The sequence below is a fragment of the Sceloporus undulatus genome, chromosome 5 (assembly GCF_019175285.1).
Source record: "Sceloporus undulatus isolate JIND9_A2432 ecotype Alabama chromosome 5, SceUnd_v1.1, whole genome shotgun sequence".
NCBI lineage: Eukaryota > Metazoa > Chordata > Lepidosauria > Squamata > Phrynosomatidae > Sceloporus > Sceloporus undulatus.
Genome location: NC_056526.1, coordinates 52134987 through 52148364, shown reverse-complemented (window position 1 = coordinate 52148364; position 13378 = coordinate 52134987). Strand labels below are relative to the sequence as shown.

At 39.2% G+C, this 13378-nt stretch overlaps 1 protein-coding gene across 3 annotated transcripts in view; it reads left to right on the top strand.

Moving 5' to 3' along the window:
- The window catches only part of SYT1 (synaptotagmin 1), a 404236-nt gene that overhangs the window by 147672 nt on the left and 243186 nt on the right, over positions 1-13378 (top strand). For all 3 annotated transcript variants that reach the window (XM_042470299.1, XM_042470298.1, XM_042470297.1), the window contains one exon: positions 1861-1923. The gene's annotated coding sequence lies outside the window, so the exon portion shown is untranslated. The remainder of the gene's footprint in view (positions 1-1860; positions 1924-13378) is intronic.

Here is a 13378-nt window from a genome sequence, read left to right as displayed (position 1 = left end):
TTGACTGCACAATTTGATTGAGGATCTTGAAAACCGGATTGTAAAGCAGATTATAAATGGGGGAGGAAGTAAATAAAATAAATAATGAGTTTTTGATATTCGGACAAACAGGTATGTTACGTGTTGTGGTAACATAGTAATAAAAATGAGGAAAATTAGAATGCTTTATCTCTTTAAAGGCTTATAACAGTCACTTCAAGAGAAACTGCAAAATTGTTTGTACCTGTATTATTTTACAAGAACCATATTCCTCCTGTGTTAAAGTTTGTTTTAAAACATGTTGACCTGTCAGCCAATATCTGATATAACTTCTTCTCACTCCATCTCATCTGATGATGAAACAGGCTGTGTTTTAACCTGTTCATGGTCTAAAGAACCTTTTAGTATGTAAGAAGCCACAGTACTTCTTCCCTCTTTCTTTCTATAGTCTTCTAGCCAGTTTCACATTCACCACTGGGGTTGTCTGCACTGGAAAAATAATCAAGTTTGATAGCACTTTAACATGGCTCAATGCTGTGAAATTCTGTGAACTGTAGTTTTATGAGACATTTAGAAAGCTCTGCCAGACAGTTCTGGTGTCACAATAAACTACACTTCCCAGAATTCCATAGTAATAGGCCATGGCAGTTAACGAAGTATCAAACTGGATTATTTTTGTCATGCAGATACAGCTACTGACGGGTAACTTTCATGCATCATCATCATCATCATCATCTCTATCCTGTCTTTTCCCCAGATTGGGACTCAAACCAGTTTACAATAATTAAAAAATCTTGTTAAACATCCACAAAATACAAAAGTTAAAACACTATTAAACCACCAGTAAAAAAAAATTAAAACCAAGTTAAAACATGTATCGCAAACACACACACACCAACAAAGCAATTAGCAATATCCAGTACATTGCATAGGATGGGCCTTATATCATTACAACATTACATACTTAGGCCCAAGACACATCGGCCAAAAGCGGCAACTGCATGCTCTGGAACCCTAGTCCGTATGGGCGGCAGCATCTTGGCAGCATCCTGTTCACATGAGTTCTGCCATGATGCCGCCACCGTGCAGCATCTGCATGTCACTGCTCATTGTGTACATCACCAGTGCACCAATGGCGCACTCCTGATGTACACAATGTGGCACAAAAAGAACCTGGAAGAACCAGGTTCTTTTTACTGCAGAGTGACGCCATGTGGTTTGGCAGCTGCAGCATCCTTCCGCAGTTAAAATGGACAACTGCAGTCTGCCGTTTTGGGGCAGTCTCTACTGCCCCTTATTCATCAAATGCTTGTTGGGATAGAAGAGTCTGCTTGTTTGCAAAAGGAAAGCAGAAGAAAGCAGTCTTACTTCTCTGGAAACAGAACTCCAGAGCCTGGGAGCAGCCACTAGAAAGGCCTCTCTCCTGTGTTCCCACCAGGTCTAGCCATGAGGGTGGTGTAACAGAGGGAATAATTTGAGAATAATTAACCTTTCTTAGAGCATTTCTACTGTTAATCCATAGGAGTACAGTTGCAGAAGACCTTACTGTATGACAGTGACATGTAAAATTTTCTAGGCTTGGAACATGTTCACCTATCAGCCATGCATCTGGACTAATGTAGAACCTTGGGAGGCTGCTTTTGTCTTGTCGATAGAATAGTGCACGAAGTCTTTCAGGTTCAGTCTTCTGTATCCCCACTGTTTCCAGCTGTAGTTGCTTCTTCACTTAGAATTTTCCCCTAGGACTTGACACAAGGTCACCTCATGATAAATACAGTGCATTACTTGACTATGTGGTTGTAGGTAGTCCTGTGGAATAATCTGTATTAAAAAGTGACACCAGCCTAACTGATCTCATTCATATGGGTTTTGTTCTTACAGAATCGTGCATTTTTCATAGGAAAAAGAGAGAGAGAGAATATAATTGAATCCACATTGTCAACGGTAAGTAGTTCTCTTTGTACAGTAAAGCAAAAATATTTTGAATTTTTTGTTTTGTTTTTGACCAGCCTGTTCTTTCTTTTCCTCATGGAAGAAATTAGTCTGATGAGCAATTTCTACCTTCTCTTTAAACACAATTTCATTTCACTGGAGTGGGTTTTTTATTCATTTATCCTGTAATCCTCTTAGATAAAAGACCATGATAATCCATGCCATGTATCTGTGTAGCACCACACAGTGTCTTCTTGGTATGGATATGTTTGTCTACTACCAGTGGTATGAAGCTATACAATTAAAAATAAAGGGAATATCAAATTCTTATTTTTCCATGCATTTCAGAGGTTGTTTTGTATATATTCAATATTTTTTAGACTTTGTCTGTTTCTAAGATGTTGGGCAGAAATCCACAAATAATGCCTCTATGTTGATGTTTGGCTTGCATTTCCATTGGTCTCCATGACTCCTGCAATTTTTCAGAGCTGCAACTCTTAAGGGTACAGAAGATGCTGCTGGGGAAAGCTGTCTTTGTGCATTGGTGTGTGCTACTGTAGGGCAGCTCCCTCTAATCAGCCTCAATTCTTGATCATAGAGGATCAACAGGCCCCAAGATATTTATGAAGCAGGATAACTGGGTTGGGTTGCAAGCTATAAGATGGATGAACTTCTGCAGAGAAGATATGAAGTTTGATCTGCAAATAGATAACTGGTAGTTTCACCTCAAGCTCATAACTTTTAGAATCTGACTTCATGCATGTGTATAGCTTTCCAAAAATCCCCACTACTGTAGTGTTTGCATGATCAGTAAAATGGGCAGATGGTAGCATAGCTTTGCTTAACTTTTTCTTTCCATTATGTATACATAATCAAAAATTCCCCTGATTTAGCCTCTTCAGTCAGCTGGCATGAATACATTGAACTCATATCAAACCATTCAGACAGAATCTGCATGTATTTATGTACATGAAGAAGAAATTAATCAACCTTTGTTGGTGCTCCAGTGAATACAATCACCCTTCCTCCTTCAGGCAGAATATAATGATGAAACCTATTCATAGCATCCATCAGTTAATTTATCAGTCATGCCATTATGATTATAGAATACAAATGTTCTAACCATGAATATATAATTACGGAAATGGAACTGTGCAGTGGCCATTTAACACATGTAATACATAATTTATTTAGCACAGCATTTGGACTCAATTCTTGGGAATGAAATGAAAGCAGAATTACTCTTTTCTCATTTTTAAACAATAACTAATATTACAAACTTGAGGATCGTCTACTTCCAACAGTTGAAGAGCAGAGCTTTTTGGTTTATTGTCTCCTGTAAGTGAAATTAAACAACTGCTTTTCCCCAGTAAAATACTGAGCTCTCTTGAATTCAGATCTCCAAAACAGCAGACCTTTTCTAAAATTCATAACATAGAACAAAACAAATAATAATTACCTGATCTGTTTATTTAAGCAGGATATTTAATAATTTGTAATTAACTGTTTTGCTTCTTAATGTTCTGTAAGAGTTCATAGAAAATTTGCTAAAAGCTGACATTTCCAATACGTGCTTCAATCAACTCAGTCCAGACTGTGTTCTTTTAAACAACTGAAGAGAATTCTAAACTTGAAGCATGGTTTGGAAAAGGTGGCTTCCACATGAATAATTGCTGGTGATGCCAGGCATTCTTATTCACTGCTCAGCTCATCCCTGATAATCCACATTATGCCAAAGGACCAGCAGCTTCAGCTCTGGTGGTGCAATTGATAGAACAACTGTTGTGGAAAGCCTTCTAGGTAGTGGGTACTTCCTTAATTCATTGTTCCTTTTCTCTTTTGGTGTAGTACTGCACTGTGAAATCTGCTGGGGTGGTGTTGGTATCTGGAGTACTCAATGACTAAGGCCCTCAACAGACTGGCAAAATACGGCGGCATGAGGGCAGAGTGGGGGTGTGGCTGCCACCCACCCTCACACTGGTGTCATGCTGTCGTCACGCTGGCCAACCACCTGCAAAGTGGGCAGCATCACACCACATCTTTGGTGCAGTGGAAGATCTGCAGTTGGTAGTGCACCCTTTCCATGGCACAAAAAGGAACCATTGTTTGAGGCTTCTTTTGGTGCCATGTACCTGCTGGGTTGGGGGCATGGTGTATAGTTGCTGTGTCCCCAACCCAGCACTTCCAGGGCAGCGTGGCAATGGCAGTCTGCCAAGCCCCTAAGCAGATGGATCAGATACCAAGACAACTCTAGCAAATTAATGTATTTTGCCTATTTCCTTCTGAATTGTCATGTATTTAGGTGAATTTGATATGTTATCAATTGTCCTAGAAAGGGACAAACTAGAAACCCCATCTACTTGTGAATGAGAAATGCATACTTTACAAACTAAAAACAACCATGTACATTTTGGGGACAGATACACACCAAACCTTTGCTGTAATGCAAACAGATTTTGTTACAGTTTCTTCTGTGTTCATCTGTTGACTGTCAGATGTGTCTCCAAGATGTCTTAATAATCAAAATATGGTACAGGTTGAGTCTTCCTAATCCAAAATGCTTGAGAGCAGAAGTGTTTTAGATTTGTGGTTTATTTTTGTTTGTTTGTTTGTTTGGATTTTGGGATATTTGAATATACATAATGGAGATGGAGATGGGACCCAAGACTAAATAAGAAATTAATTTATGTTTTGTATACACCTTATACACATACCCTGAAGGTAATTTTACACATAATATTGTGAATAATTTTGTGCATGAAGCAAAAATGTGTACACTGAACCATCAGAATGCAAAGGTGTCACTATCTCAGCCACCCTTGTGGGCAATTCTGGATTTTGGAGTATTTTGGATTTTGGAATTCTGGATAAAGGATTTTTGTAAATTAATGCTAAAACAAATAAGAGATCATGGCTGATAGCGTGTCCATTTGATATTTTAAAACACTTTGGGTCTTAAATAACAAATAATAAATAACAATAATAAAAAGTGAGTCTATAAAAGGGAAAGCAAGAAGTACAGTTCGCTCTCCTTATAGGTGGGCTTTGAGCTCATGTGGAAGTAAAGCCCAGGCAGAAATAATGGGGCTCGTACTCGCGCCGCACGCCCCATGTGGTGCCGCAAGCATGCACCCCATTATTTGCTATGAGGCTTGAGCATATGCTCTTTTCCCCATGTGTGTGTGGGGTGGGGAGGGGAGCAGAATGGCTCTCTCACGTATGGGGAAGGCAGACTGTATGATCAAAAGTGAGGTGGAGTATTTTCTCCTTACCTAAAATGTAGAAACCTTTGTGACTGTGCTTTGATATTTCCAGTGGTCAGAAATTTGAGGTTGGGGAGAAGGAGAAACTACTGTATTTCAGGGGAAGAATCTACTCATCATCCTCATGCACTTAACTGTATTCAAAATTTAGTCTGCCACATTAGTTATTTTGGATTATCATACTATTGACAGCTATGATGATTCATAATGACTGTCTGGTTAATGACAGGGTTTCTTTCATGTACTATAAAGATAAGTTAATGTAATTTCACAAATCCAGTTATTGTTCAGATCAACAACCAGCTCATGAGGATGCTAGTGGAACAATGGACTGCTACAATGAAATCTCTCATCTCAGCCAATTGAAAATAATGGTAATATAGGCAGTTTCACACTGATAGTTCTAGAGAAATTGGATTTCATTCCTTTCCCTTTCTCTTCTTATTTTGCAAATTACAGAACTACAGTAGACCATTTAATCACATTTTTCTTTGGAAAGCTACATATTAATATTGGTCATTCTTGTACGTAAAATGTGCTAAAATTCATGTGGTAAAATGCAAGTGTCCTAATTACCATATTTTAGCTTAGTTTTTTGTGGGTTTTTTGGGCTATGTGGCCATGTTCCAGAAAAGTTTCTTCCTGATGCCGGCCATTAAAGCCTTCGACTTTACATATTTTAGCTTATTTTGAATTTTAAAGGCACATTCTGCTTTGGAAGTAGCTGATGAGGATGTTAATTTTCAAGCTAGCCTTCTGCATAGTTTGGTAATCATTTTAAAGGAAGATGGTGAAGGGAAATGTGGTAACTGCAGACCTCCCAGAACAGGTTTAGTTTAATTTTGGCATGGTACAGATGGTGCTAAAGTGTCGTGCTGGTGTTGTACTAGGGTTAAGGGAACATGCAGCAACCACACTGTCCCTAACCCTAGTACAGCATGGCGCAGTAACAATGGTGGCACCCTGTGTACATGGGCACCACCATTGTTACGTAAGTGCCGCGTGGCATCCGCACGTTGCCGTGCAGCACTTACATAATGAATGCGCCAGTGGTGCACTTGTTACGCCACACCTGCAGCTTTAAAAGAAACCTCTTTTTGCAGGTTCTTTTTCCTCCACGGGGAAGCCGTGCGATTTGGCGGCTGTGGCTTCCCTGCAGAGGAAAAAGCCGCCGCCACTCTGGGCATCAAGCCAGGTATGTACCCAGCCTTTGTTTTGTTAGATTACCACTTAACTGGATGTGCCCTTCTAAAAAAAGTGTATTGTAATAGCTCGGAACCCTAAAATCCTGAGGCCAGTTTTTAATTTTAAAATGTTTGGATTCTAAAAATTATACACAAAGGAATTACTCCATCACATTAGAATTGGCACGAATATATCCTGAATGTTTTCTAAGTGATGTTTGGTTAAACCTGTCACGCATCGTAGTGCTTCAACTCTGTTTTTGTTTGTTTTGTTTATTTAATATTGCAGACACTGTGTCAGTAAATTTTCTGTTTGCAGGTTTCCCTGGAATTTTACTTGCCATCTATCATTTTAGCACCTTGATTGATTACCAATTGTTATTTAATTTACCTTCTGATTCTACTTAGTTTTCCTCTTAGTTAAGAAAAAGAACAAATGCTGTACATTTCAAGTGTCTTGAAAGTTGAATAATATTTTGCTGATTGGTTGGTAATATTTTTCCATGAGCAATAATGTCATTCATTAATCCATAATGGTTGTATTCAATGGATAGTCAGAATAAGAAATAGGGTTTCTGTGGATAATTCATTTTTTTCCTATTCATGTAAAAGTCTGTGGTGGCAGCACAACACAGTTTGTCTCTAACAGCAGTACACACTGGTGCTTTCTGCACCGGCATTTTAAAAAAGGGGCGTCTCTTTTAGACGCCCCTGGGCCTAGTACGGACTCCGTCTGTACAAGATGGCGCCGGCCCTTCTACATGGCCAGCGCCATCTTTGCGTATCGGACACTGAGCGTCCGTACGCGTCGCGTCCCTTGTGACGTAGCGAGTGCGCCCCTGGCGCCTCGCTACGTCGCAAACGCGACTTGAAAAGAAGCTCCATTTTGGAGCTTCTTTTTCAGTCCGCAGGGGAGCCGCGCCTTGTGGAGGCTCCGGCTCCCCCATGGACTAGCCGGCGGCGGCGGCAGACCGCCGCAAAGTGGCGGTCTGTACCCCGCCAGTGTTTCCCAGTCCTGGTATCAGCACAAATCTAGAAGGATAGAGTTTTATGGCTTGTCCAAATTCTCAAAGTAACTTTTTAAAGTAAAATTAAACATAAACATGTTTAACCAAATTAAAAAAAAAATCCATGCAGGTTCAGAACTAGTGCCCTGGCTCAGTGCTAGGGAATCCTGGGAATTGTAGCTTATTGTGGCACCAGAGCTTTCTGACAGAGAAGGCTAAATGCATCACAAAACTACGGTTCCCAAAATTCCCTAGCATTGAGACAGGGTAGTTAAAATGGTCTCAAACTGGATTATTTCTGCATTGTGTATTTTGGACCATAATGATCTACAAGATGCCTATGAAAAGTCTACAACCGTAGGACATGAGTGTAGCTGCATGTTCAACTGGTATTATAAATATTCTATCTCTGATACAGCAAATTGAATCCATTTCCCTTCTCCATTTGCAGAAGGATCCTCCTTCAGTGGAAGGAGGCTTTTGGGACCAACCCATTGGGTTTTAAGATTGCTTTTGAGGGTTTCATTAATAGAGTGTGCATAAATAAAGGCATGGGGAGATAAATCTAGAGATTTAAAACTTCTCAGATAAACAAATACTAGGTAAAGAAATTGCTACATTCTTTCCCAAACACATTTATCTTATGTAATTAATTATTTTCATGTTTTGGTTGTCCTTTTGACAATTTTTTTCAACATCTGCCTCTCACTGCACAGACAACACTCAAGAAATACAGCGAGTCCTTGATATGCAGTGGGGTTTGGTTAAAGGACCCCTGCCCCCCATGAATACCAAACTCCAGGGATACTCAAACACCATTATATTCAATGGCATTGAAAATGGTATCCTTTTTATAAAATGGCAAAATCGGGGGTGGGGGGTGGAATTTGTGTTTATATATTTTCAAGCTGTGGATGGTTGAATCTGTGGATACAGAGGGCCAAGTGTACTGAGCTTTTTTTTAGTCATCTTACTAGATCGGAAAACTGAAAACAAGGGTAATACAGAAAAGAATGAAAAAACATTAGCCAAAACATAACACTTCTTAATTGCTAATTTGCATTTTGGTGGTTGCCCCTATATCTTCCAAAGCTCCTAGAAACTTGACACCACAGAATCTCCAGTATTTAATAACATACTACAGTTGGCCCTCTGTTTTTGTGGGGGATCTGTTCTGGACCCCCCCCCCCCCATGAAAATGGAGGCTCGCTCTTATTCAAGCCCCATAGGCTTGAATGGAGTGCACCTCTGTGCACGCATACTGTTGTGAAAAGCGGAGATGCCCCTCTGTGTATATTCAAGGGCACGGATCTCAGATCCGCGCATTAGGAGGGACAACTGTATTTTAAAATATATATATATATATTAATGAGAACTTCAGATATAAATGGTATTTGGCTTGTAAAAGTAAAAGGTGAGGAGTTTATCAAGCAAGGATGAGAAATTGTCATTATTCCACATATACAAACAACTGCTAACAAGTATTTTGAATTATGCAGATGGATATTGAGGCTGGCACTTGATGCTGGTCAGGTGTCAGCTTTGTCTGTTATAACTAGTTTGTATTTCAGAAAACAGGAATTCCTCAGCAAGATGGCCCAATGCGTCTCATTACCTTCAGGGTCAAGGACTGGGGTGCCACATTGGACTCCTGCAGGGCTCTGCAGGTCTACACTCCCACTACACTGTAGCCCCACACACCCTAGGGACTGTGTAGGGGCTGATGTTGCCATGATTGGGGTATGCCTTTCAGTGTTCTACCTTCAGTTTCCTTTGTTGTTAATGGGAGACCTTCAAGGAGAGCCAGAAACGCAGCAAAATTGTTTTTCCCTAAGTCAATACATTTTTAAAAGATAAGTTTTGCAGCAAATTTTAGGTTTGGTAATACTGGGACATCACAAAAATGGCCCTGGTGTAGAAGCAGCCCACATACTATAATTTCCTCATTCTTTTCTAATTATTATTATTATTACCCGCCTCTCTTCACGGCTCGAGGCAGGTTAGTTAAAAGACAATCATTACATAAAATACACATATTAAGCTGCATCTCTACAAAATATTTATATCACAATACATAGGGCAATAATTAAATATAAAATTCATGTTTAAAATTCATAATTAAAAACTCTCTGGATAGGCTTGGTGGAAGGGATAAGTCTTCAGATGTATTCTGTATTCCGACAGCTGATTTAGCTGTTGGATCTCTTCCAGGTGGTCATTCCATAGTCTTGGGGCAGCCAATTAGAAGGTCCTCTGGGTAATGGCTGCCAGTTGGGTTCTTGCAAGCTGTAGCATCTGACCCCCAGAGGAGCTCAGTATTCTGGACAGATTGTATGCAAGAAAGAGATCCTGTAGGTCCTGTTTTCTTAAGCAAAGGGCAAATGGTGTTCCCTCCCCTGTGGGAAACACAGCTCTGTCCTCCAATGGAAGGGAATAGCTGGGACACCAAAGAGGACAATGCATTGGACTGTTACAGATGTTACCTGAAGTGGTTGTCTAACTCTGCCTAATGTTGGGATGGCCTTGCTTCTCATACCCATCCCCCTTCAAAAAGCAAAGCCACCTGGTGGTTCATATCTGCTACTTGACCCTTGGTTCCACAATCTGTTTTGTACGGAAAGCAGCCCAATATTGGCCAAATGAAGTGTTATTTAAATGTGCTAAAACTACATTTTGTTCCCCCCACCTTTTGATGCTGGCAGTCTAATTGCAAATATTAGAGAACTGAACTTTGTCTAAATTATCTGGCTATAGCACACATTACCTCAGATCTGTTTGAAGAGTTTCTGTGTGCAGCTGATTAGGCACTCTAATGAGAGTGCCATAAAGCTCTATGTATTGTGTTTCTTTCTTTTCTTCTGGAACATTATGTCTTCAGTTGTCAAACAGCCATTACAAACTAAAGCTTAAATGCTCAAGTGAAAGAAGCAATAGCAAATGACTCATTGTTAGTCTTTGGAAGAGTGAGGAGAGTGCATTTCGGAAGACTAAAGCCTTGGATCCAAAGACTCTCCTGGGGAACAGCAGAGCACATGTCCTCTGCTGCATACTGAATAGATTATATTGCTGTCAGTTCTGACGATGCTGATCATCTGCTGGGTGGGATGGGATAATCTGCTCCCTCTTTCTCTAGAATACTCTGTGAAACAATGTACATATAACACATACTGTGTTCATCCTAGATACTAGTCATGACTGAGAGGAGTGAGGTTTTCCCAAGTGGCACCCTTTTTTGCATATGTGAAATCACTGTTATAAATGAACCATCATATGTAACTGAAGCTGGCAAATGTTTAAATATTAGTCAACTAAGCATTTGTCAAAGAATCAATGACAAGTGATTGTCTCAACCAAAAAAAGTGAGATGGACAGTATTGTGGTGGGGGACATATGGGCTCAGCCTTAGAATCTTTTTTAATGCTACAGTTCTAGAAAAAGTTGAATAATACAAAAATTGTCTCTGAGCTTCTGCAGTAAGCCACAAGCAAGTTACAATATGAGTTTGGAAAACAACATAGATAGCATCACTTTGTTAAATGGACAAAAGGTAGAGAAAGGCAGAGAGGACTAAAAAGTCCATAAATCCAAAGGACATCTAACTGTTTTAGACTTCAGATCAGAAAATCCCAGACTCACTGTCATGCCAAGTGCCCCTTCTGTCAGTTGAAATTCAAAACACCTGGAGAGCCAAGACCTTAAAGTCTTTGCCATAGGATATATACTGCAATTGTATCTGATATCTCTTCAGCTCTTTGGTTCACAGGTGCTTATCTTTGGCCTTGAGTGAGGAAGATACAGGTCACACAGTAGTATGGCGAATATCTGTTCTCTTTCCTGTTTGGAATAAAACCAATCCTATAAATGTTCTCGCTGTCTTGATGGGATGGGAGCCAATATCACTCTATCCTAGGGGAAAATGTTTTAGTATATCTCCTAAGTAGTATCAAACTAGCACACTTCACTGGAGAGATGTGTTCCTCATGTGCATAGCCTTACTATATTGAAGGACTTTAAATTTCTTGGACCTTAAAAATCTCCCTATTGCTGCATGGCCAGAAGGAAGATGAGCCTGCCTGCACAAAATAGATCCTCCCCAGTATACCATCTTCACTAAGAATTGAAACAACATGCAGGCATCTGACTAACATCTCAAATTGTTTTTTCCCCTCCTGTTTGGTTTGTAACATCTTTCCTGATGAAGAAGCCTAAGGAGCTTCGGAAACTTGCAACAGGTATATTGTGCATTTCAGTTGGTCAATAAAGGTATCACTGATGGATTTTTATACTGAAGGAAGTAACTTTTACCCTCTCCTGCAATGCATTTATTCAGCTATCAAGATCAGATTTCTTTATTTGCACCAGTCTTATACCTTTAAAGTAGTACATCATATAGAATAACAAGAAATAGAACTGATCTTACAGCACCTTGGAGACTGACTTAAAGAAGTTGGCAGCTTGAGCTTTCACAGACTTCAGTCTACTTCTTCAGATGCTTTTGGTCAAAAAAGAATATGAGGAAGTAAACTGAAATCTAGGAAAGCTCATGCTGCCAACTTCTTTTTTCAGTTAGTCTCAAAAGTGCTACAAGATCTCTCTACATACTAATTCTAAAGACTAACATGGCTATATCTTTAAAGAAATAGAACTATCACACTAAAAATGAAAGAATGTATGTCAATTTAAAATATATCAAATATAAAACATCCTTTATCTCATATCACTGCAATCAGTATGATTGTTCACAAAGGAGTTTTAATGAGCAAGGGACTGCTCACATGTAGAACAATGTGTGATTCCCATTCCCACAAACATTTGTCCCAGTCATACGTACACGTCCAGCATCTGACCTTATCTGCAGCAAAGGTTACAAATACATGATTCACATGTTTTTCTCTGCCTGGCAAATCAATATGTTGATCTAATAGGTTGTTTGAAATGAGAAGACAGTCTGAATTACAGGTTTGCATTAGCTATTTGGTGCATCATTCCTGAATATTTCAAGTGAGCATGAATTCAGCTCAATAAGTACACATGATCAGGAAATGATTTGGCTGAAATGTCTTTGCAAAATTCTTCCTTCTTCCACTACATTTTTCCCTAGTTATATATGTAAGATTAGATACTCTACTGCAAAAATCCTTCATTATCATTTTCAAGGATAATATGACATCACTGTTAACTGTTAACTATTTGCTTTGAATCCTTTTATAAGCAAGTCTTGGGTAGCAGTGTTAAAACAAATGCTTTTATACACACATCTTAGGTAGCACTGTTAATCAAATTAATGTAATGAGAAGAATAGTCCAGTTTTAGCATGCACCCTAAAATCTTAGAATTCAAGTGTTGTTTTTTTATATATGTTTCAGTTGTGTATGGGATGGCTTTATAGCTTTGAAAGTACAGAACACTTCTAGCTTCTTATCAAGAAAAGATAATTTCTTCAGACTTCTTTTCACGGACTATTTACTCCATAGCTCTCTCACTTTTCCAAAATAGATGACAGTACTTTGTCAAACGTCTTGCATGCTCTCATACAATTTGAGTCAGAATTCATTCACTCTTTACCCTGCCTATTATTCACCTTTAAAATTTTATGATGACCCTCTTCTCTGTCACATTGCTCATCACCTTATTACTAACTACAGTCATAATGTAATATATCATGTATTTTAACATACCAAGAGACTTCCCATAACCAAAAAATACAGTATATAGGTTGTCCTATAACATGCCATGCGCTTTGAATGTATCCCCAGATTTTCCTCCTGATATAGGCAGCATCCTCTTGGCTAAACGTTATGCTAACTGACATAAACAGAAAATTACTATGGAGTGAAACATATGGTCAGGACCAAGCCAGTGTCATTAGTGAAAAAAGCCAAAGAAGTGAAATATACAGGGTACAACTTGCTATCAAAAGGGCCATAAAACAGGCTATGCTTTTAAAATTTCCATTAGGCTTCTACTGAAATGATATTACTTTTCTAGGATAATTCAGTCTCTACTCATACAG